At 35.0% G+C, this 22,475-nt stretch overlaps 1 non-coding gene across 1 annotated transcript; it reads right to left on the bottom strand.

The window, feature by feature from the left end:
- Nucleotides 1-850: 850 nt before the first annotated feature.
- Nucleotides 851-957, bottom strand: LOC128036255 (small nucleolar RNA R71). The gene has a single exon (XR_008193053.1). It is a non-coding gene; the product is annotated as a small nucleolar RNA R71 (small nucleolar RNA).
- Nucleotides 958-22,475: the final 21,518 nt, after the last annotated feature.

Raw genomic sequence — 22,475 nt, 5'->3', positions numbered from 1 at the left:
CTTATTGAATTGGGCTCCTCTCCCCCTTGTTTGGACAATTTTATGACCTAAATAGTTGTTAGACTTGTCCATCATTTAAACTATCTTTAACTGGATCAATGTGACAACTTCATAACCCAACTTGCATGCTTTTGTTGTCCAACTAGGGTAGAAATAGTCTCATATCCATGCAAAATAAAAATGAGCTTCATACATTCTTAACTCCATGCCTCCATTACAACATTAAAATAGAGGAAAATTAATATGTGGCATGAATTAATTAAATTATGCACAAAATTAATACATAAAAGCATAAAATTGCATACTTTATTAAATCATTCCCATTTTCGTAATATGAACAAAATTCACCCAATTAGAGTTTACAATGGATGATAATTAAAATAATTTTTAAAGTAAAAGGGTGCTATAAACAACTATAAAAACTCTATATAAATTAGAGTTTACAATGGATGATAATTAAAATAATCAACAGCCTCTTGCTCATTGTACTATGTTTGATTATGCTAAGCCCACTCTGATTGGGGCTGAATCGAGTACCATCAGATTGACAATTACTGTAAACAATTTTGAGCTAAAGCCGAACACAATTCAAATGATAAAACAATATGTCTAGTTTGATGGGTTACAAGATAAAGATCTAAATGCTCATTTGGCTAACTTTCTAGAGATTTATGACACATTGAAGATTAATGGCATTTCTGATGATGACATATGCTTACAGTTGTTCCCATTCTCTTTGAGGAGCAAGGCAAAATAGTGGTTGAATTCACTTCCACGTGGTTCTATCACGACTTGGGATTTGATGACTGAGAAATTTTTGTTAAAATATTTTCCACCGGCAAAAACAACTAAGTTGAGGAACAACATCTCTTTGTTTTCTCAAATTGAGTTGGAGACATTATATGATGCATGGGAGAGATTTAATGATCTTTTGAGCAGGTGCCCTCATCATGGATTACATTTGTGGTTACAACTGGCAGAATATTGAATAATAAGACACCTAAAGTAGCTTAAGAGTTTTTTAAGGAGATGACACTGAATAACTATCAGCGACAAGTCATGAGAATGAAACCGATTAAAGAATCTGGTGTTTTTAATATTGATGTAGTTTATATGTTAGCAAATCAGGTTGAAGCTCTTAGTAAGGAAATTTATGGTTTAAATTTTTTTAGCAGGTGAATTCGGTAGTACAATGTGATGTGAATGGAGCAGGGATGATTAATCTAGAATGCTTACCCTTCGGTTCTAACATGGAGCAAGAGCAGGTCAACTTTATGGGTACTAATTCTAGACCTCAAAATAACCCCTATATCAATAATTATAATCCAGGATGGAGGAATCATCCAACCTTCTCTTGGGGTGGTCAAGGAAATCAAATGTCACAACCCCCTCCAGGTTTTCAGCAACCTTATCATCAATAAAAGAAACTAAACCTTGAGGAGATGTTAGCTAAATTTATTTCAGTGTCTAAAACTCGATTTCAAAACATTGAGACAGCTTTAAAAAATTAGCAAGCATCGATTCAAGGGCTTGAAAAATCAAATTGGATAGCTTGCTAAATTAGTTTCAGAAAGACAACAAGGTAGCTTACCTAGTAACACTGAAACTAACCTAAATGAGCAAGTCCACGCATTCACTGTTAAAAGCATGGAAGGGTTAGTCGAGCCTAAAAAGAAGCTGAATCTAGAAACTGTTGAGAAAAATGATTGGGTTGAGGAAAGTAAGAAATAACATAAGTCGGTGGTTAAAGAATAGAAACCACGAATTCCATATCCGGCAGTATTAAAGCAAGACCGTATAAAAAAACAATATGGTAAATTTCTTGATCTTTTAAAAAGATTCCATATTAACTTAACTTCTGTTGAAACTCTTTCGTAGATGCCCAAATATGAAAAAATTTTAAAGGAGTTGTTAAAAAATAAAAAGAAGTTAGACGACTTGTCGACTGTGGAGCTTAATGAGGATTGCTCGACCATTCTCCAAAATAAACTACCTAACAAGCTTAAATATTCAGGGAGTTTTACTATTCCTTGTCTTATTGGTAGTTTAAATGTCGAAAAAGATTTGGCTGATTTGGGGACTAGCATAAATGTTATGTCTTATAAAATGTTCAAACAACTTGGTCTTAGGGAACCAAAACCCACTAGGATGAATATTCAATTAGCTGACAGATCAATTATGTGTCCTAGGGGTATTATTGAAGATTTACTTGTTAAATTCAATAAATTTATATTCCTTATTGATTTTGTTATATTGGACATGGATGAGAATATTGAGGTACCCATGATCTTAGGTCGACCCTTTTTAGCCACTGCTAGAGCTGTTATTGATGTGGGTAGTGGTGAACTTGTACTGAATGTAGGTGATGAAAAGGTTACTCTTGAAGCACGTGATTTTGTTAGAGTTCCCAGTGAGCGAGATGATACTCGTTATTCTGTTAATGTTAGTGATCACGTGGCTCGACATTCTTTGTAGGAATTTACTAATGAATACGTGTTCGAACCATATCTATCTCAAAGTGATAAAAATTAAGGAACGAGTGGAGAGCGAATGGTGCAGCTCAATGAATTAGATCAATGACGAACAAAGCCTAATGAGAAACCAAGAACGATCAAAGAAATAACTAAGAAACGCCATAGTGTGCATGTAAAGAGAATGAACCAATATAAAGTTAGGGATAAAGTGCTGCTAGACAAGTCAGATCCACGAATGTTCCCTTAAAAGCTTAAGTCAAGAGGGTCAAACCCATTTGTGGTACAAAACGTATTTCCATATGGAATCATTAAGGTAACACACCTTGATTACAACACATTCAAGGTAAATAGTTTTCATCTCAAACATTATTTTGGCGGTAATAGTGACATTGAGAGTAAGGAGTTTTGGCTCCAAGATCGACCTTAACCGTTAGCTTGAAAACCGAAGTCAAGCTTAGACTCTAAATAAGAACTTCTTGGGAAGTTACCCGAGTGTTTTTATTTTATTTATTTATTCATTTTAATTTCCATGTTATTTAAAAAAATTGAAAAAAAAATTAAAAAAGGTTCGGACGGTTTAGGGTGATCCACATGGCTTGGACACACGGGCGTGTCTTAGGCCGTATGCATACTAGGGCTATTTTTTTAATTTTAATCTAACCCACACAAGCAAAGTGAGTTACACGGGCTGGAGACATGCCCATGTGCGACACACGACCTGTCACACAAGCGTGTGGTCCACACGGCCTCGCACACAAGCGTGGGAGAAATGAATGAACACCTCACACAGCCTAATACACGGCCTGGACACATGGGCGTGTCCTAGGCCATGTGGTTTCAGAGCTTATTTTTCTCAATTTTTGAATCACACACAGTCTGGATGATTCAACGCGGCCGTGTGAGTCTTTAAAGCTAGTTGGTTTTTTTTGTTTTTTTGTTCCTCTCTACCCCAAGCCCTATTTTTATTTTTTATTTTCTAGATTTATTCTTTTATTTTATTTTATTATGCATTTTTTTGTCCTCTGTTATGCTTTTTAAATTGTTTTTTCTAGTTTGTAATCTTCGTATCTTATTTATTTTTGTCTATTTTCTTATTAGTTCACTCAAAAAAATATTCATTTAGAATTGCCCACAATTCTGGTTTTTACTATTCTGGTGAATTCATCCAAATTCAGGACAGTTTTAGTTCTCTCCCTCCTTTCTGATATTTTGCTTATTTTGTTTATAATTGTTTGTTCATTGAGGGCAATGTACATCTTAAGTGCAGGGAGATTTTTTATATACTTATGCAATAAAATCCTTGAATTGTCGTTTGTTTTTAAGTATTTTTCTCACAGCTACTATTGGAGTAATTTTTGTTAATTGAAGTTTTTTTTTATTGACTCTGTTTGGGGATTTATTTGTGGACTTTTGTGCATTTTTTTATTTATATTTTTATTGATAAGTTGTTTTGCAGAAATTATTAGTTTAGGCTATCTCCTTAAATTGAAATATTATCTTTAAATTTTAAATTTGTAAGTTTGACATCAAAACCATATTTTTTTGTGAGCTTTTGAGCCTATAGACCATTTTTTTCGTGCTCATTTTATTTTTGGTTGTGGGTATGTCAACTTGATTTGTTATTCTAGAACTTGCTTCGATTATACATGTCGAGACCACATTATTAATTTGGTGTACTAAGATGATATAGGCACATACGGTTTAACCGACCTAACCTTTAATTAGCTTACCTGTTGTATTATCCCTTAGTAAACCCCGTTGATCCTAGCACATTCTTTTTCTAACCCATTGATGCTAACCTTTAACCCATATATATGTCGTAAGATTTGATTTGGTTAGTTTCCTAACTATGTTTCATCATTTGCATTGTTGAATTTTACTTTATTCCTAAAAAAGGAAAAAAATCAATAAAAAAACTAAAAAATGAAAAGAAAAAAAGTAATTGAGCTTGGATCGTTAGTTTCATATTGTGTTGAAAAGCTCATTTTATTCTTTATTTCTTATTGATGTAAATTCTTTTAATTCAGCATTTGATTTTTTTCTAGTTTGGTAACTTATTAACTCAGCTCTCAATTATAACCAACTTTTCTAACATTTTTCATACCCTTAACCTAAGCCCCATTACAACCTTATAAGGAACTCTTGATTAGTGTGTCATCTCATTCTATAGTGGTGGAGATTTGATTTCCAAGCAAGCATATGGTAAAAACATTTCTCGTTCGACTGTTGAGTGCATATTCCTTAACCTTAAACACTTTAAGTGCTTTGAGTGAATCTTTAGTGAGGATTTTATTTCTTGTTGAGTTTGAATTTCAAGTAATTTTTGACATAGGGCAGATCTCTAATGTTTTTAAAGCTTAAAATTCTCTATTTGGATTGCTTGTACTATTTAGTGTCATTTTAGTGTAAATTTACAATGCATGATTATTTGTAAATTATCCTAAGACATTATCAATGGAAACAATAATTGAGATAAGTTAACTTGAATATAGGTTGAGAATTTTGCTTCAAGACAAGCAAACGCTTAATTGTGGCGATATTTGATAGGTGCTAAAAGTCACATGTTTTAGTCTCATTCTTAATGTATTTTTGGGTGATTATTCGATGTTAATGGTGAATTTTATGCTCTTAATCCTTTAAATTCATGTTTTTATACTTAGGAGAGCATTTGGGAGCAAAAAGAGCGAAAACCAGAAAATTGGAGCGAGTTACAAAAGCCACATGGGCTGGACCATTCCATACGGCCGTGTGAGACACATGGGCTGTCATACGGCCATGTGGCAGGCCGTGTCGATTTTGTGAATTGCACTCTAAACTTGTAGAAAAATATGATTTTTAGGTTTTTTGGGCATTCTAAGACATATATATGACAAAAATATGAAGATAGGAGTGAGTCGTCATAGAATACTCAAGAAAACAACTCAAAAAACACCATTGAAGCCAATCTAGAAGTAGATTTCCATCAAGATTGAAGATTCCCTTTTGATTTCTTTGGAGTTTATTATGAGTTTCTTTGTTTCTTGTGATTATATTGTATTTTGGATGGTTTTATTTGCTAGCATGAACTAATTTTCTAAATAAATAGGGAGATGAACCCTATGATGAATTATGTTGTTTGATTTCTATTTTACGCAAAAAAGACTTAGATCTTGTTCTTAATTACGTGTGTTTAATTCATGGTTTAATATTTCTAGACTATTGATCCATGTTTGATGTGCTTAAATCAGAGGAGGAATAGACCATGTTTAAGAGTAGATCTAGCGTAATTGAGTGGAGTTGCATGCAATCGTAGAAATAGGGTGATATAAATCTATCAGATTAGAGTCAAATCTAATAGGGGAATCCATAGATCAAGTTAATGTGATAATAGGGCTTTTAATTATAAAGAAATTTTAATTAATCAACCCAGAGTTAGTTGCTCTTATTCTTGAAGAAAGATATTAGCATCATTTAAGGATTTCTACGGATCAAGATACTAAGTGAAGAAATTACATAATTTAGATTGATGACAGATGAAATCTAGTGAATTATTTCCTGGGTATTGTTTCGCTTCTTGGTTGTTTACTCGATTATTTTCCTGAATTTTTCTTTTTCGTGTTCATTAGAAATTAATTTAGTTAATTTTAGTTCTTAATCAATCATTTGAATTTATCAGTTAAATAACAGAAAGACGGTAATTACTAGTACTTTTAGTCTTCATGGGAATGATATCTTTGCTCACTATAGCTATACTATTAATTGATAGATACACTTGCCTTGGTCAAATTTTTAATTGGTTTACGATGAATCAAGTGTCTGCAAATGTGACAGGTCAGTTCTAATATTTGTAGTGTTACAATGGAACACTAGAGTATTCCAAGGATCGAACCCAAAAGAGTCGAAGATTGAACAATTTCTACTTACAAGCATACAAAATAGAGAGTCTAACCAACTAATTGCTGAAAATTATATTATGGCAAATCGTAATGTCAAGAAAGATTAAAGTAATATACAAGCAAGCTATCAAGGACTAAATTGTAAAATGTGCTAAATTATGAAATTAACAAATATATAACAAATGGTGGTTGATTGATCTCGATGTGGTTCATTCATCCTCGAATTAGGGATCCAAATCGCCTAAACTCCTAAATGGCTCCATTTTACCTCTCGGTCTCAATTTTACCAAGTTAAACAAATTAATGTGGATTATCTCTCAATCTCACCAGTTAACCCGGGACTAACGAATTGGTGCTTAAAAAAAATCTACTCTCGGTCTCACTTGCCTAGGTATTCCTTTAAGGTCATCAATCCTAAGTTTTTAGGTTCATTCAAATTAGTCCAATTTATTACGATTTGGTCTCTCATCCAAAAATTAGCTCACCACATCTCCATCAACCAACCCCCTGAAAAGTATAGTTACTCATACTAAAAATAAAGTTAGTGAACATAAAAATGCATAACATAGAAGCCATTAAAGAAAAGCTTGAGAAAAATATAAAAGTTGGGATCTTCTCTCGATCTCACTTGCCTAGGTATTCATTCAAATTAGCCCAATTTATTATGATTTGGTCTCTCATCCAAAAATTAGCTCACCACATCTACATCAACCAATCCCCTTAAAAGTTTAATTACTCATACTAAAAATAAATTTAATGAACATAAACATGGAATCATTAAAGAAAAGCTTGAGAATAATATAAAAGTTGGGATTTTTATGTAAGGCAACTTAAAGGAAATGTAAAAGAAGCATAAAACAAGAAAATATAAAGTAAGAAACATAAAAGGAACAAGCTTTAACAGATTTAATGTAAAAGGAACTGAAATACATTAAAATAAAACTGAAAATGTCATTACAAGCAAGGTACAGGGACTAAAAGTGCAAATAAACCTAAGCTACAATGTTAACTAACTTAGCTTACTACAAGAACAGTGAAAAAAAGAAGAAAAGTTTTAGGAATATATAAATCTACAAAACAAAGATGGAACTAAGAAACCTTAGAAGAAAAGGAATAAAAACTAAAGAAACCCTAAGCTAAAACAACTCTAATGTGGCGTCCTTTGTATCAGCCAAATTTTGGTTAATTTAAGCAGTTATCTCGGTCCCAATTTTACGTCTAAAATGCCCTAGAACGGACCTCTTCTGATTGGTTCTTCGGTTGGACAAAAATTGCTCTTGGTGTCATTTTTTGTCTTTTGACGACAATGATATCACGATACTAAGAGCTTGGTATCGCGATACCCTAGGGGAATATTGCGATACCACTACTTGATGCCTTGGTCCTAGTATTGGTGAGGGTATCGCGGTACCAAGGCCTTGATATCGTGATACCCTTGCCTTGATGAAGTTTTTACGCGATTTCAGGCCTACGACAAGTACCTGTAACTAGGGGTGTTCAAACGATTAACCGAACTGAACTAGTATTAACTGAATTAATTTTTAATATTTTAACCATTAACCAAACCAAATTTTTTCAAAAAAATTAATCAAACTAAAATATTTCGATTAATTTGGTCAGTTAACTGAATTAACCGAAATTTATATTTTTTTTTTGTTAAAACAAGTATAAAATATATCAAAAAAACAAATTGATAATGTTCATTTGACCGAATTAACCAAATTGGTAATAACCTAATGCAAATAATATATAATATTATTTATTAAGTTCAATTAGTTCGGTTAATTTGGTTAATTACCCGATTTTGAGCCAAATTAACCATTAACCGAATTAATCGTTAATTACTAGATCGGTTAACCAACCAATTAACAGAATTAGATCTGTTTGGTCGGTTAATTTGGTTTTAATTGAAGTTTGAACACCTCTACCTGTAACACTGAAACAAAGGTTAGGGTACCAAATGACACGATCGGCCAATTTGGGTCTCAAAATAAGTAAAAAGAGGCAATTTGCACTTATTAATTCAAAACCTAAAAACTACGAAAAACTATAGAAAAGACACTACTATTCTAGAAAACAAGCTCCACAAGTGTATCAAGGAAGCTTAATTTGCCATATCAAATTATGGTAGATCACCTGGCTAGTGTGATAGTTAGTTCAGCCCGGGCCAATGACGGCCTGACCAGTCTGGTCCAACCATCGGTTGGATCATCGGCCTAGTTTCATAAATTGGGCCCGATTTAACCAGTTTTGGGTTTTGGTCTCAGTTTTTGGTTCTCGGGTCCAATTTTCAAGTTCAATTATTCATTGGTCTAATTGCTTGACTTGAAAATTAATTTTCAAAAATATCATATTTATTTTAATTAATTTGATTAATTTAGTTTTACTTGATAAAAATGTTTTTTTTTCAAAAATCACCTAGATTTTCAAAATTAAATTTTAAAGAAAATTCTCTAGTTTACCAAATTCTCATTGTAATGCCCAATTTTGACCCGGGCCCGGGCACAAATAAATACCAAATTTAAAGTCCAAAAAACAATAACATCAGTCCAATTACAGAGGCCCAATTACAACAAAAAAAACTAAACACAATTACAATGGCCCAAATCAACTAAGCCCCAAAGCCACAAGCAGAAACCATGGCAGCTAGGGTGAGCCTCTAGCGCCGCAGCCACCAGGGCATTCCCTCGGCCTCATGCACTGCGCCGAGCCGCTCCATGTCCCAGCTAGCCTTCGTACGACACCTGCAAAGGACAAACAAACGAGCAACGCAACAGAGGCAACAAAAGAAATAGAAAAAACAGAAATAACAGAGAGGATTTTTGGATTATTTTCATTTTATTATATTTTGTATTTTCGAGGCTATAAAACCCCATTTCTATATTGTTTGGGGGCTCCCTTTTTTTTATGCAGAGATTGAATACAAAAAAACAAAAAAAGTATTCAAAGAAAACGATTTCTAAAGGTGATTTGAATTTTTTTTTCGATTTCGTCTTTCTGTTCAGTTTCTTCAACACTAATTTTATATTTCTTGCTTGCAAAAGAGAAAAAAGATGAGCGAGTTAGAGGTCTTACTTGGACGCCCTCGGATCCGAGCGAAAAGGAGCCGAAAAGCCCTTTGTGGTGAGGCTCCGACCACTGTTCATGGTGGAATTACGGCGGAGAAGCGATGTAAAGAGCTAGGGCCGAAACCCTAGCAGAGAGTTTACCCTTTTTATTTTTTATTGATACAAAAATGTTTTTTTACAGAAACTAGGTTAAATAATGCATTGATACGACGTCATTTTAAGGCAAGGGCACTAGCGCCAAAACGGCGCCGTTTGGTCCCTTGACCCTCGCGGTGACCCGACCCAAGGGAAGGATCCGCGCGTTTCATTTCAATGGCCTACTTGCGCCACTGGTCCCTCTATTTTAGCTCATATTTCTAATTCTTTTTTCCTTATTTTCTAATTTTACCCAACATGTTTTGAATTCTGCTCATTTTAGTCCTTCTCTTAGCGTAGCATTTCGAAGTGTTGGGGTTATTTCCCCTTTTGATCCCTCGTATTATTTGCGCGTTTCACTTTTGTCCCCTTTCTATTTATTTTAATTTTGTTTATGGTTCTTTAATTTTTATTTTAATTGCATTTGACCCCCCCTTTGTTTTACTTTATTTTCATTTTTTTCTTTTCTTAGTTTAATTTAATGCTTTGGTTATTTGCCTTTTAAATAAGTTCGTTAATTAATTTATTAGTATTACCATTATTAATATCACTAATGTTGCTTTTATACTAGTTTATTTATTTATTTACATTTTTCGTATATACATTATTTTACTATATAATATTATTTTAAGTGTTAATATTTATATTCGATATTATTTTAGACATATATACAATTTATATTAAACTATTTTGATTATATACATGTAAATAATATATTACTAATTTTATGTTATATTTTTATTTATCTATACATACATATAATTTGTTCTTAAAAAGGACCCTATTTTAATTTATTTTGCTTATTTCAACTTTTATACATATATTTTATACATACTATTATTTATATCAAGTTCTCCACTCCATGTGCATTACTTTTAAATTAATACATGCATATTATTGATTTTAATTCATTAGTTTTTAAATGTTAGTATTTTCATGAAACCATTGCTCCTATGTATTGTATTGCTTATTTACTTGATTATTCTTCATACATTAGTGTATTTTTTTTAAATTTACGAATTATCACTTCGCATTGCACATTATCGCTCCATCACGCTTTATTCGTTTAAAAGGTTACGTTTAATATCATTTGAGTATCAAAACCAATTTATTAAAAAACTTTTAAGATAAAGCAAAGTTCAGCATTTGGAATCTTCGAAAGAATTGAGCCCTAACGTATTGGGTTCCAATTTTTCTCGTCGAATCTAAATAATCGAGAATATCCCTTTTGATTAAAACATAAATAAAAAGCTCATTCTCGAGATTTCGATACGTGGTGTCCTAACGCATTGGATATGACATATTGTTTTCTTGAGACGAGGATTTTTCTAACAAATAAAAACAAAGGCAATATTCGATATTTGGGAATTTGGTGAAATCGAACCCTAACTTACTGGGTTTTGATCTTCTCATTTGGCCCAAATAATCAGATATGCTTTTCAAAATGCATAGTTTTTAAAAGTCAAATTTAACTTCAAAATAAAAGGATTGCATTTTAAAATCTTTTCAAAATCTCGACATTAAGACATTAAACAATCAATTCGGTACCAATTTTGGGCGTCACGAGGGTGCTAACCCTTCCTCGTGCGTAACCGACTCCCGAACCTATTTTCTCAAAATTCGCAGACCTAAAATTTATTTTTAATGGTGACCGATCACACCTTAATAAAAGATCGGTGGTGACTCCCGTGTTCATATTTAAAGTCGATCCCCATTTTTAAAATTATTTTAAAAAAAATAGTTTCGACAGCTTGGCGACTCCACTGGGGACTCGTTAGAGAGTCAAGCCGTAAAATTGATTTTTTTTGTCTTATTATCGAAAATTGAAAATTTGATTTGAAAAATTATGATCCTCTCTTTGCATTTGTTTGTATGATTACTGTCAATTGAGTTTTATATCTTGGCATTCATATTGCATAAGGACTGTTTAGTTTTACCCTTCTAAGTGGGAGTGAGAAGCTACTCATTCGTGAGGTTTTCACCTCCGTGCAAGATAGTGGATCACTTTCGGAATACATCCGTACCTCTATCTTCATGAGATTTTCATCTCCGTGTAGCCATAGGGAAATGTATTCCCCTGAACTAAACTCGGTCTGCATAAGCCTATAATGGGTGAGGAACGAGGAATCTACTAGTTCGGGTACCTTGACTTTAGAACCAAACCTCATATAGTGGACTTAGGAACTTAACCTAGGTAGAGCCACTCCAAATCCCTAATGGTTACCTGATTAGGTACTTTCTGTTTTCCTTGTTTACTTCTGTTTTGTACTAACCCCTCTCGTTGTGTTTTGATTGTGATTGCATTGCATTTGCATTTTAGGAAAGAGACATTGATTCAAATCCGATTACTAAATTAGAAAACTTGTCATTGAATACGGATTCCTTGATAAAGTGGAAAACAATACGGCTGCCTGAACATATTCTAAGAAACACAAGAAGAGCGATGGAAGAGTTTGTGACCTTGCTTTGTGGCCTGAGGATTTGGGGCGATTGTCTAAAAGCCTTTGATGTTTCAACTCCCTTAAAGAAGCTGATGAGCCTTATGAAGATGGGCAGATGATGGATCGCGACCAGGATCAAGAAAAGGAGCTAACATTGGCATCTATTGGAAATTATCTCGAGCATGCGAATGAAGGAAAATATCGATGGCGTCTCTTGGAATATAAGGGCGAGGCCGTACATGCATCTGCTTTATGTAAAAGGTTTTGTCTTCTAGTAAAGTTTTCTAAATGTAATTGAATCAGAATCAACGTCTCTTTAGGCATCCATTTCATGCACTTGCATTACATGCATTAAAGTCCATTGAAAGAGTCTAATTAAGTAAATTTATTTCAGCTAATCTGGAAAACCAACCAACCAAACACCTTTACGGTACTCGTCTCAAAACTAAGGAAATGGATCAAAGATTAGAGAAATTGGAGCAAATGCAAAAGCATATGCAAGATCAGTTACAGATGCAAATGAAGGAGCAATTGGAGAAAATTCAACAGGACATGACAGAAAGGGTGCTGAAGTCTCAAAAGGACATGATGACTAAGCTGACGCAATTACTAAAAGGAATAAATAAGGGGAAAGGCCCTATGATAAATGATGAAGAAGAAGACAAGGATAGACCTTCCTATCCTCCAAGATTTACGCCTCTGTATGCACAGGTTCAGACTGAGGTCCTCCGTGCAAATCCTCTATTTCAATTGGGCCTCAGAGGTTTCAAACCGATGTTTCATTACTGATGAACTTTCTGGCTGGATCAGGTCCTAACCCTGGTGATAATACGATTAATCTTGCCATCCCGGACTTTGATGAAACAGCTGAAGAAGGAAAGGCGAATGCAGAATTGCCAAAACAGTGGGAAGATAGGTGTAAATGGTTGGAGAAAAAATTCAAAGCCCTGGAAAGCGCCGATAGTCACCATGGAATCGATGCAAAAGATCTGAGCTTGGTTCCAGACTTAGTACTCCCTTACAAGTTTAATATGGCTGAATTTGAGAAATATAGTGGGACCAGTTGCCCTGAAGCCCATATCACCATGTTCTGTAGGAAAAAGACTGGGTATATTAACAATGATCAGCTATTAATACATTGCTTTCAATATAGCCTCATTGAAGCAGCGTCGAAGTGGTACAATCAGTTGAGCCGTACCGAGATTTGTTCATAGAGGGACCTAGCACAAGCTTTCATGAGGCAATGCAGTCATGTGACAGATATGGTTCCTGATAGAATCACCTTGCAAAACATGGAAAAGAAGCCAAGCGAAAGTTTTAGGTAGTATTCACAGAGGTGGAGGGAGGTTACAGTCCAGGTTCAGCCACCCCTCTTGGAGAAATAGACGACAATGCTCTTTATCAACACATTGAAGGCCCCGTTCATCACTCACATGTTGGGAAGTGCTTCGAAGAGTTTTTCAGATATAATCATGAATGGCGAAATGATTGAAAATGCCATTAAAAACGGAAGAATAGAGGGTGGAGAGAGTAAAAAAAACAATCTCAAGGAGAAAAGAAGATTAGATGAATAACATAGGTTACTCAAGGTTAGTAAGTCATCCAGGTAAAGGGGTCGCTAGTCAACAAGGTTTGTTGAAACAAGAATCTGGAGTGAAACCAAATACTAAGAAGCTCCAGTTCACACCAATTCCGATGTCGTATAAAGAGCTGTACCAACGTTTATTCGATGCGTGCATTGTTGCCCCTTTCTACTCAAAGCCCCTGCAACCTCCGTACCCCAAGTGGTATGATGTAAAATGCACAATGTGATTATCATGCGGGAATTGGGGGACATTCGATAGAAAATTGCACCGTCTTTAAAAAGCTTGTTGAAAGGCTCATTAACATGGGTGTTGTCAAGTTTGATGACTCCAGTGCAGAAAATCCGTTACCCAATCATAATTGATAATGGGGTGAATGCAATGCAGAGTGGGAAATGTTCACATCGACGAAAAGCGACTGAAGGAGGGACCTTGTTAGATATTCGCCCTTATAAATTTGGGAGTGCTCTAAGCAATTAGACTGCGGAAGAAAGCCCCATAGTTTTTAGAACTTATTTAGAGTAATGTTCAAAACATTTTTGTTGTTTTTAGCCTAAAAATTATAGAAATTTCCTTTGTAAAATAGGCTCATGTCTGAACGTTATTATTCTAATGAAATACATCTTTGTGATCACTTTTGAGCCAATGTTCTTTCGTTCCTTTTGAATAATTATTTTTTGATTATTTTATTTTTTTGGATTTTCTTCCACATCATTCATTCATTCATAATCATATTGTACAAATAATTATTCATGAATTTATACATTCTTTCGTATATTCTTCGGTACTTATTATGGGTCCCTGGATATCAATTACGTGAACGACTCTGCTACAGACCCAGATTTTCCTTTTGAGTGAGGCATGTGTTCAGAGGGATCTCATGACTTTGAAAATGACAAAGATTGTAGCTTATCTCTGGACTTATTGAAGATGGTTGAGTAGGAGGATAGACATATCCTACTTCACAAGGAATCATTAGAAATTGTGAGCTTGGTGAAGATTAGAATTGACCTGACTGCAAAGACAAAGCAACACCTTGTTGAGTGACCTCTAGAGTTCAAAGATGTCTTTGCATGATCATACCAGGATATGATGGGTTAAACGCTGATAATGAAATCTGCACAACAACACGATGACAAAAAAAATTGCAGTATGAGCGATGCAATTCTTCGTCAGGGTAATGCCTCTCTCGTTGACTCAGCATAGCTTTGCCCATTTGAAGTCGAGTTTCCATCCCTTCAAGATTAAAGAGGAATATCCAAAGTTTTTTGTCGTAGTTGCACCCCAAATGGCTCTATAAAAGAAATCTGATACCAAATAATGTTTTTCGCATACAAGATGAAAGTGAGAGATCTTATGTGGAGGACTTTATCTATAAAAATATTGATTCTGGTCGAAAGGGGATAACAAGGACTTGCCTAATCCCAAGAGTTCAGATCAAAAAAAAATCAAAGTCAAAAGCAAAAAGAAAAATCTATCAAGGTCAAAATGAAAATGAAAAAGAGAGAAGAGAAAAAGAAAAAAAAAGAAAAGGAGAGGCCAAGGCGAAAACCTGCAAAAGGCGCTTTGTGACCAAAGGTGGTTTTGAGTTGAAAACCCGAAAAGGGCGACTCAAATTTTGAGCAAAATGGGGCATGGACATCACCGTTATCGAAAACTTCTAATGGGCATTGCTTCATTTTTGAGATCATTAGAGGCTGCTTCATATGCCAATGTCATCATATGCCAAAGAAGATTATATCGGATAATGCGATAGCTGAGGTCTAGAGGCAATTCGGAAGCAGACACCACGTCTCGTCACCAGATTGCCTAGAGATGAACATCAAGAAAATTGAAGAAAAAATGATTGAGACTTGCAAGGACTGGCATGGGAAATTACCATTGGCCCTCATTGCTTGTCGAATATCTGTACTGGGGCAACACCTCTCTCTATGGTTTACAGGATTGAGGTAGTTTTAACCTATTGAAATCCCCACTCTCCGGGTATTAGTTGAGCTAAAGTTGGAAGGATCCAATCGCGATGTGATCAGTTAGACCTAGGTAAAGGGTTGAAAGCTATTCATCAGGGTCGGATGTACCAGAAATAAATTATATGAGCCCATAATAAATAGGGTCATCTCAGAGAATTCCACAAGAGGCTGGATGTTGAAAACAATTCTTCTTCAACGAAAGGATTCCAGAGGGAAATGAATGCCAAATCGGGAATGTCCCTATGTTGTAAAGAAGACCATTTTCAGAGGAACACTGATCCTGGGTGAGATTGCTAATCCTATAAACTCGGATCCAGTCAAGAAACACTTCGTTTAAAGAAGAAGAAAGGACCAAGGTGAAAACCCGCAAAGGGCACTCTGAGTCAGAAAATATGAAAAATGAAAAAAGTGAAAACAAAAATGAAAAGGAAAAATGAAAATGAAAAATAAAAATGGAGAGGCTAAGGGGAAAACCCACAAAGAGCACCTAAGACCAAAAGGGGATTTGAGTTGAAAACCCGAAAAGGGCGGCTCAAATATTGATTAAAGGGGGCATGAGGTAATCAAAGCAACTCGAATCTTGATCAGATTGGGCATGTGGTGATCTTGCTATGCCTGAATCAATAGGAAAGGATAGGCGACATCTTGGGGCATCGACAAAGCGTTGTAGACCTCCTAAACACATGTCCAACTCAAAATGGTCTTCAGAAAGTTTGTACAGAGAAGTTCAAGCTGCGATATCTGGGGCACCCAATTCTCATATTATTTGCTATTCTTGGAATACTTTTTTCTTTTCCAAAATATACATTCCCAATCAATTTCTTCGTTATTCTTCTTTACTATTTTTTATCATTTGTTTCTTCGAGCTATGCTCGAAACCAACTTCATTCTTATCCATTGTTATGATCCTTTTTGCAAGCATTTGCATTGGAATAATGATTAATGGACTAATAAAACTTTCACAATGGAATTTTTGCATATTACTCTAGAAATTTCTCAATAATACAGGAGCCTGAAACGAGACTATTATTTAGAGCGCACCAAGTTTAAAGGTTGGAAATTTGAGAAGGAAGAGTCTAAATTTGGACTGTCTCTTTGGATTTTGTTGTCAAATGCATTGATTGACAAGATGCCATGTTGGTGACAAAGGTTAAATAAACAAGCAAGCAATGATCACCAAGCAAGAGGAAGAGGTTCCCTCGGAGAAGAGAGCATTTATCTGCGCATAAGTCTTTGGTACGACACCTTGGGAATGGTGTAAGGAACTAGAAAGATTAAGATCCTATATCCTTGAATTGTGATAAAAGAGGATTGAGGAAAATTCATATTTCTACCATTGGATTACGGTGAGAGAATGATAGTACAAATTTTGTACCCCAGTGGATATAACTTCGAGGTTTATAGTGTGGGGTAACCTGGCTAAATGTTTCTTCAGAAAACGCCAGTCGAGAAGGAAGATGTTATAGCACTTCAGTAACAAAGCCTTAATAAACTTCGAGTAATAACAACCTAAGCGGGATCATTTTTGGAAAAATAAAATTCTGCATTCATGCAATGTCTAGTTAGGAGCATTTGATTCATTTTGATCATGCCATCCTAATCATTAGGCATAATTAGGTTCATTATACAGGTCATGTTCCCCAAAGAACAGATCAGTAAATATAGCAGAAATTACAAATCTTATCTTCAAGAGCAGGGAACAGATTAAAGCTACAACGGTAAATCTTGCTTCCTCGACATTGCAGATTAAAGCTACAACAGTGAATCTTACCTCCATGGCAATGCAGTGAAATAGATTAAAGCCACAACTGTGAATCTTGCTTTCCCGACATTCCAGTTAAAAGGATTAAAGTCACAGTGACAAATCTCACTCTCTCAGCCAGTGCAGTAGAGCAGATTAAAGCCACAACGGTAAATCTTGCTTTTTTGACATTGCAGTTAAAAGGATTAAAGTCACAGTGACGAATCTCACTCTCTCAGCCAGTGCAGTAGAGCAGATTAAAGCCACAACGGTGAATTTGGCCTCCCTGACATTGCAGTTAAAAAGATTAAAGCTACAACAGCGAATCTTACTTCCCAAGCGATGCAGTGGAACAGATTAAAGCCACATCGGTGAATCTTGCTTCCCCGACATTGCAGTTAAAAAGATTAAAGCTACAACAGCGAATCTTACCTCCCAGGCGGTGCAGTGGAACAGATGAAAGCCATAACAGTGAGTCTGGCCTCCCTGACATTGCAGTTAAAAAGATTAAAGCTACAACAGCGAATCTTACTTCCCTGGCAGTGCAGTGGAACAGATTAAAGCCACATCGGTGAATCTTGCTTCCCCGACATTGCAGTTAAAAAGATTGAAGTTACGAGTTACGAATCCTCTCTCCTCGACGTTGCGATGGAGTAGATCGAAGCACCAATTCCTACACCTCTGAAGATGCAGTAGATTGGAATGTGACTACTTGAAGAAGAAGAGCACCAAGGTCTAGCACGACCGGGCAAAATTGGCCATTTTTAAAGTCTTTGCTCCGTTTACATAACACGAAAACGAGCAAAGAGGGGCAGTTGTAATGCCCAATTTTGACCAGGGCCCGGGCACAAATAAATACCAAATTTAAAGTCCAAAAAAATAACATCAGTCCAATTAAAGAGGCCCAATTACAACAAAAAAACTAAACGCAATTACAATGGCCCAAATCACCTAAGCCCCAAAGCCACAAGCAGAAACCCTAGTAGCTAGGGTGAGCCTCCAGCGCCGCAGCCACCAGGGCATTCCCTCGGACTCATGCGCTGCGCCGAGCCGCGCCACGTCCCAACTAGTCTTCGTACGACACCAACAAAGGACAAACAAACGAGCAACGCAACAAAGGCAACAAAAGAAATAGAAAAAACAGAAATAGCAGAGAGGATTTTTGGATTATTTTTGTTTTATTATATTTTGTATTTTCGGGGCTATAAAACCCCATTTCTGTATTGTGTGGGGGCTCCCTTTTTTTTTACGCAGAGATTGAATACAAAAAAATAAAAAAAGTATTCAAAGAAAACAATTTCTAAAGGTGATTTGAAATTTTTTTTTTCGATTTCGTCTTTCTGTTCAGTTTCTTCAACACTAGTTTTATATTTCTTGCTTGCAAAAGAGAAAAAAGAGGAGGGAGTTAGAGGTCTTACCTGGACGCCCTCGAATCCGCGCGAAAAGGAGCCAAAAAGCCCTTTGTGGTGAGGCTCCGACCACCGTTCATGGTGGAATTGCGGCGGAGGAGCTGTGTAAAGAGCTAGGGCCGAAACCCTAGCAGAGAGTTTACCCTTTTTTTTAATTTTTTGTTGATGCAAAAATGTTTTTTTACAGAAACTAGGTTTAAATAATGCATTGATACGACGTCGTTTTAAGGCAAGGGCACTAGCACCAAAACGGCGTCGTTTGGTCCCTTGACCCGCGCGGTGACCCGACCCGATGGAAGGATCCGCGCTTTCATTTCAATGGCCTATTTGCGCCACTAGTCCCTCTGTTTTAGCTCATATTTCTAATTTTGTTTTCTTTATTTTCTAATTTTAACCAACATGTTTTGAATTCTGCTCATTTTAGCCCTTCTCTTAGCGCAGCATTTCGAAGTGTTGGGGTTATTTCCCCTTTTGATCCCTCGTATTATTTGCGCGTTTCACTTTTGTCCCCTTTCTATTTCTTTTAATTCTGTTTGTGGTTCTTTAATTTTTATTTTAATTGCATTTGACCCCCCTTTGTTTTACTTTATTTGCATTTTTTTCTTTTCTTAGTTTAATTTAATGCTTTGGTTATTTGCCTTTTAAATAAGTTCGTTAATTAATTTATTAGTATTACCATTGTTAATATCACTAATGTTGCTTTTATACTAGTTTATATATTTATTTACATTTTTGTATATACATTATTTTTCTATATAATATTATTTTAAGTGTTAATATTTATATTCGATATTATTTTAGACATATATACAATTTATATTAAACTATTTTGATTATATACATGTATATAATATATTACTAATTTTATGTTATATTTTTATTTATCTATACATACATATAATTTGTTCTTAAAAAGGACCCTATTTTAATTTATTTTGCTTATTTCAACTTTTATACATATATTGTTATACATACTATTATTTATATCAAGTTCTCCACTCCATGTGCATTACTTTTAAATTAATACATACATATTATTGATTTTTAATTGATTAGTTTTTAAATGTTAGTATTTCCATGTAACCGTTGCTCCTATGTATTGTATTGCTTATTTACTTGATTATTCTTCATACATTAGTGTATTTTTTTTTAAATTTACGAATTATCACTTCGCATTGCACATTATCGCTTTATTCGTTTAAAAGGTTACGTTTAATATCGTTTGAGTATCAAAACCAATTTATTCAAAAACTTTTAAGATAACGCAAAGTTCGGTATTTAGAATCTTCGAAAGAATTGTGCCCTAACGTATTGGGTTCCAATTTTTCTCGTCGAATGTAAATAATCGAGAATATCCCTTTTGATTAAAAGATAAATAAAAAGCTCATTCTCGAGATTTCGATACGTGGTGTCCTAACGCATTGGATATGACATATTGTTCTCTCGAGACGAGGATTTTTCTAACAAATAAAAACAAAGGCAATATTCGACATTTGGGAATTTGGTGAAATCGAACCCTAACTTACTGGGTTTTGATCTTCTCATTTGGCCCAAATAATCAGATATCCTTCTCAAAATGCATAATTTTTAAAAGTCAAATTTAACTTTAAAATAAAAGGATTGTATTCTAAAATCTTTTCAAAATCTCGACATTAAGACATTAAACAATCAATTCGGTACCAATTTCGGGCGTCACGAGGGTGCTAACCCTTCCTTGTGCGTAACCGACTCCCGAACCTGTTTTCTCAAAATTCGCAGACCTAAAATTTAATTTTAATGGTGAACCGATCACACCTTAATAAAAAATCAGTGGCGACTCCCGTGTTCATCTTCAAAGTCGATCCCCATTTTTCAAATTATTAAAAAAAATAGTTTCGACACTCATGACTACCTAATTTAATTCCCCATCGAATAAATCAACTTAATTAAATCATTTCCAAAGTCGTAGAATTTTCTTCTAATTGAAATGTAATTCGATCAAGCTTTTTTTGAGCTCGTTGAGGGACCAATCAGACATATACAATTACGCTCGAGTAATTACAATTATGTCAAGAAGCATCATTCCAATAATTCACAATTTACTTAATTATGGAGTCAGTCCATAAGAAGTACCATGAATGAAAACTCTTTATTGTATACTCTTTACGAAATTAGTTCATCCAACTAATTTGCCTAATGACCTCGTCATGTGTACATTGCCTTCATATGATATCCTTGATTCCTTTGAGTTAAATTCGTTGACTCAATGTAATCCTATTTTATCTTATTGTCACCTTTGTGTCTTCTTAATGATTAATGTGATCACTGTCAACTAACGATTGTGATAAATTCTTCGTTCGAGAACAAGCAACCTGTGGCCACGTTCCATATTTAAAAATCCACACAATGCCAATGAGAGGATATCATTGACTTTTTAATCGAGCTATGAATTCCATTATTACTAGTAAAGTCATGCTATACATAGGTTATGTACGCAACATACCAACTATCGAATCGATCATCTTTAGATCATAAGCCTCCACTTATATCAAAGCACATGAGTTACATATGCATGGTCACTAACTAACTTAAGATTAAGGTAAGTCGCACCATGAATGTCACAAGTGAATTAATTCACAAACGGATTCAGAATTAATTCAACTTGGGTCTAGTTCAATGTATCGTTCTTCCAATGGGTACATTTATGTCTCTACCCATGGAGTCAACTGTTCCGATAGCTAAGACTAGCCATCTCATTAATTGGAATTGTGGATGACATAATAATCCTTCTAAGTATTTGAATCAAATGATCACTTTAACTCTTTTACGGGTTTACAGACTCGTTTAGATTATCTACTGAAGTAAGTTATCTTTCTCACAATGTAAACGTTCTTATAGTGCCACTTATCGTTAGTTTGAACTTATATAATCAATGAGCTAATATTTGCTTGTCACAATTTCACTATGTATGCAACAAATCAAAGACAGAAACACAAAATATAAATAGTGAAATGTGAAATTAATTTTATCTATTTATTCATCGTTCAAACACATAAAAAAAATACATGTTTACTACAATATGGATACATTTCCCAAAAACTTATTTGTTTGCTCTTTTGAAAGGGTTTGTGTATTAAGATTTAGGTAGAAATCTTAAGGGAGTTGTAACTTATCCTCAAAGATTCATCAAATTAGTGAATTTGGGAAAACCCTTAGTGGTGGAAAAATAAGGTAGTAGAGTAGGTAATTAGGGCTGAACCACTCTAAAATCATTGTGTTTATATTCTTATCTTCTTATCCTTGCTTCCACAAAATTTTTAAAGGCCAATTCACCCCCTCTTGGCTATTTTGGTTGATCGATTTTGCTAACAAGATCCGAGAAAGAGATGTTACATGAAACACCCCTAACTCGTCTCTATTGTCGAATCAGGGTTACGGAGCATTACCGTACAATCGAAAGTATTTAAACTTAATATCATTCAATAACATAATCAAATCATAAACCAATCATATACATACATACCGTCCCTAAATCAAGCTCTCGAGGCTCTAGAAACACCATGGAAACAATTCGGGACTAATTTGAAATCATTTGAAAAGTCTAGGAAAGTCATAAAAATCTGGAAACAGGGGTCACACGGTCGTGTGCCTCACACGGCTGAGACACACGCCTGTGTCTCAGGCCGTGTAACCTTCGAACTAGGGACACACGGCCGTGTCCCAACCCGTGTAACTCTCTAAGTAGGGTCACACGGTCGTGTCACATACCCGTGTGTCAAGCCGTGTAACTCCTTGAGTTG

This window comes from Gossypium raimondii, chromosome 13 (genome assembly GCF_025698545.1).
Source record: "Gossypium raimondii isolate GPD5lz chromosome 13, ASM2569854v1, whole genome shotgun sequence".
In the NCBI taxonomy this organism is placed as follows: domain Eukaryota; kingdom Viridiplantae; phylum Streptophyta; class Magnoliopsida; order Malvales; family Malvaceae; genus Gossypium; species Gossypium raimondii.
The sequence above is the reverse complement of the archived record's forward strand: the minus strand, read 5'-3'. Positions and strand labels throughout refer to the sequence as shown.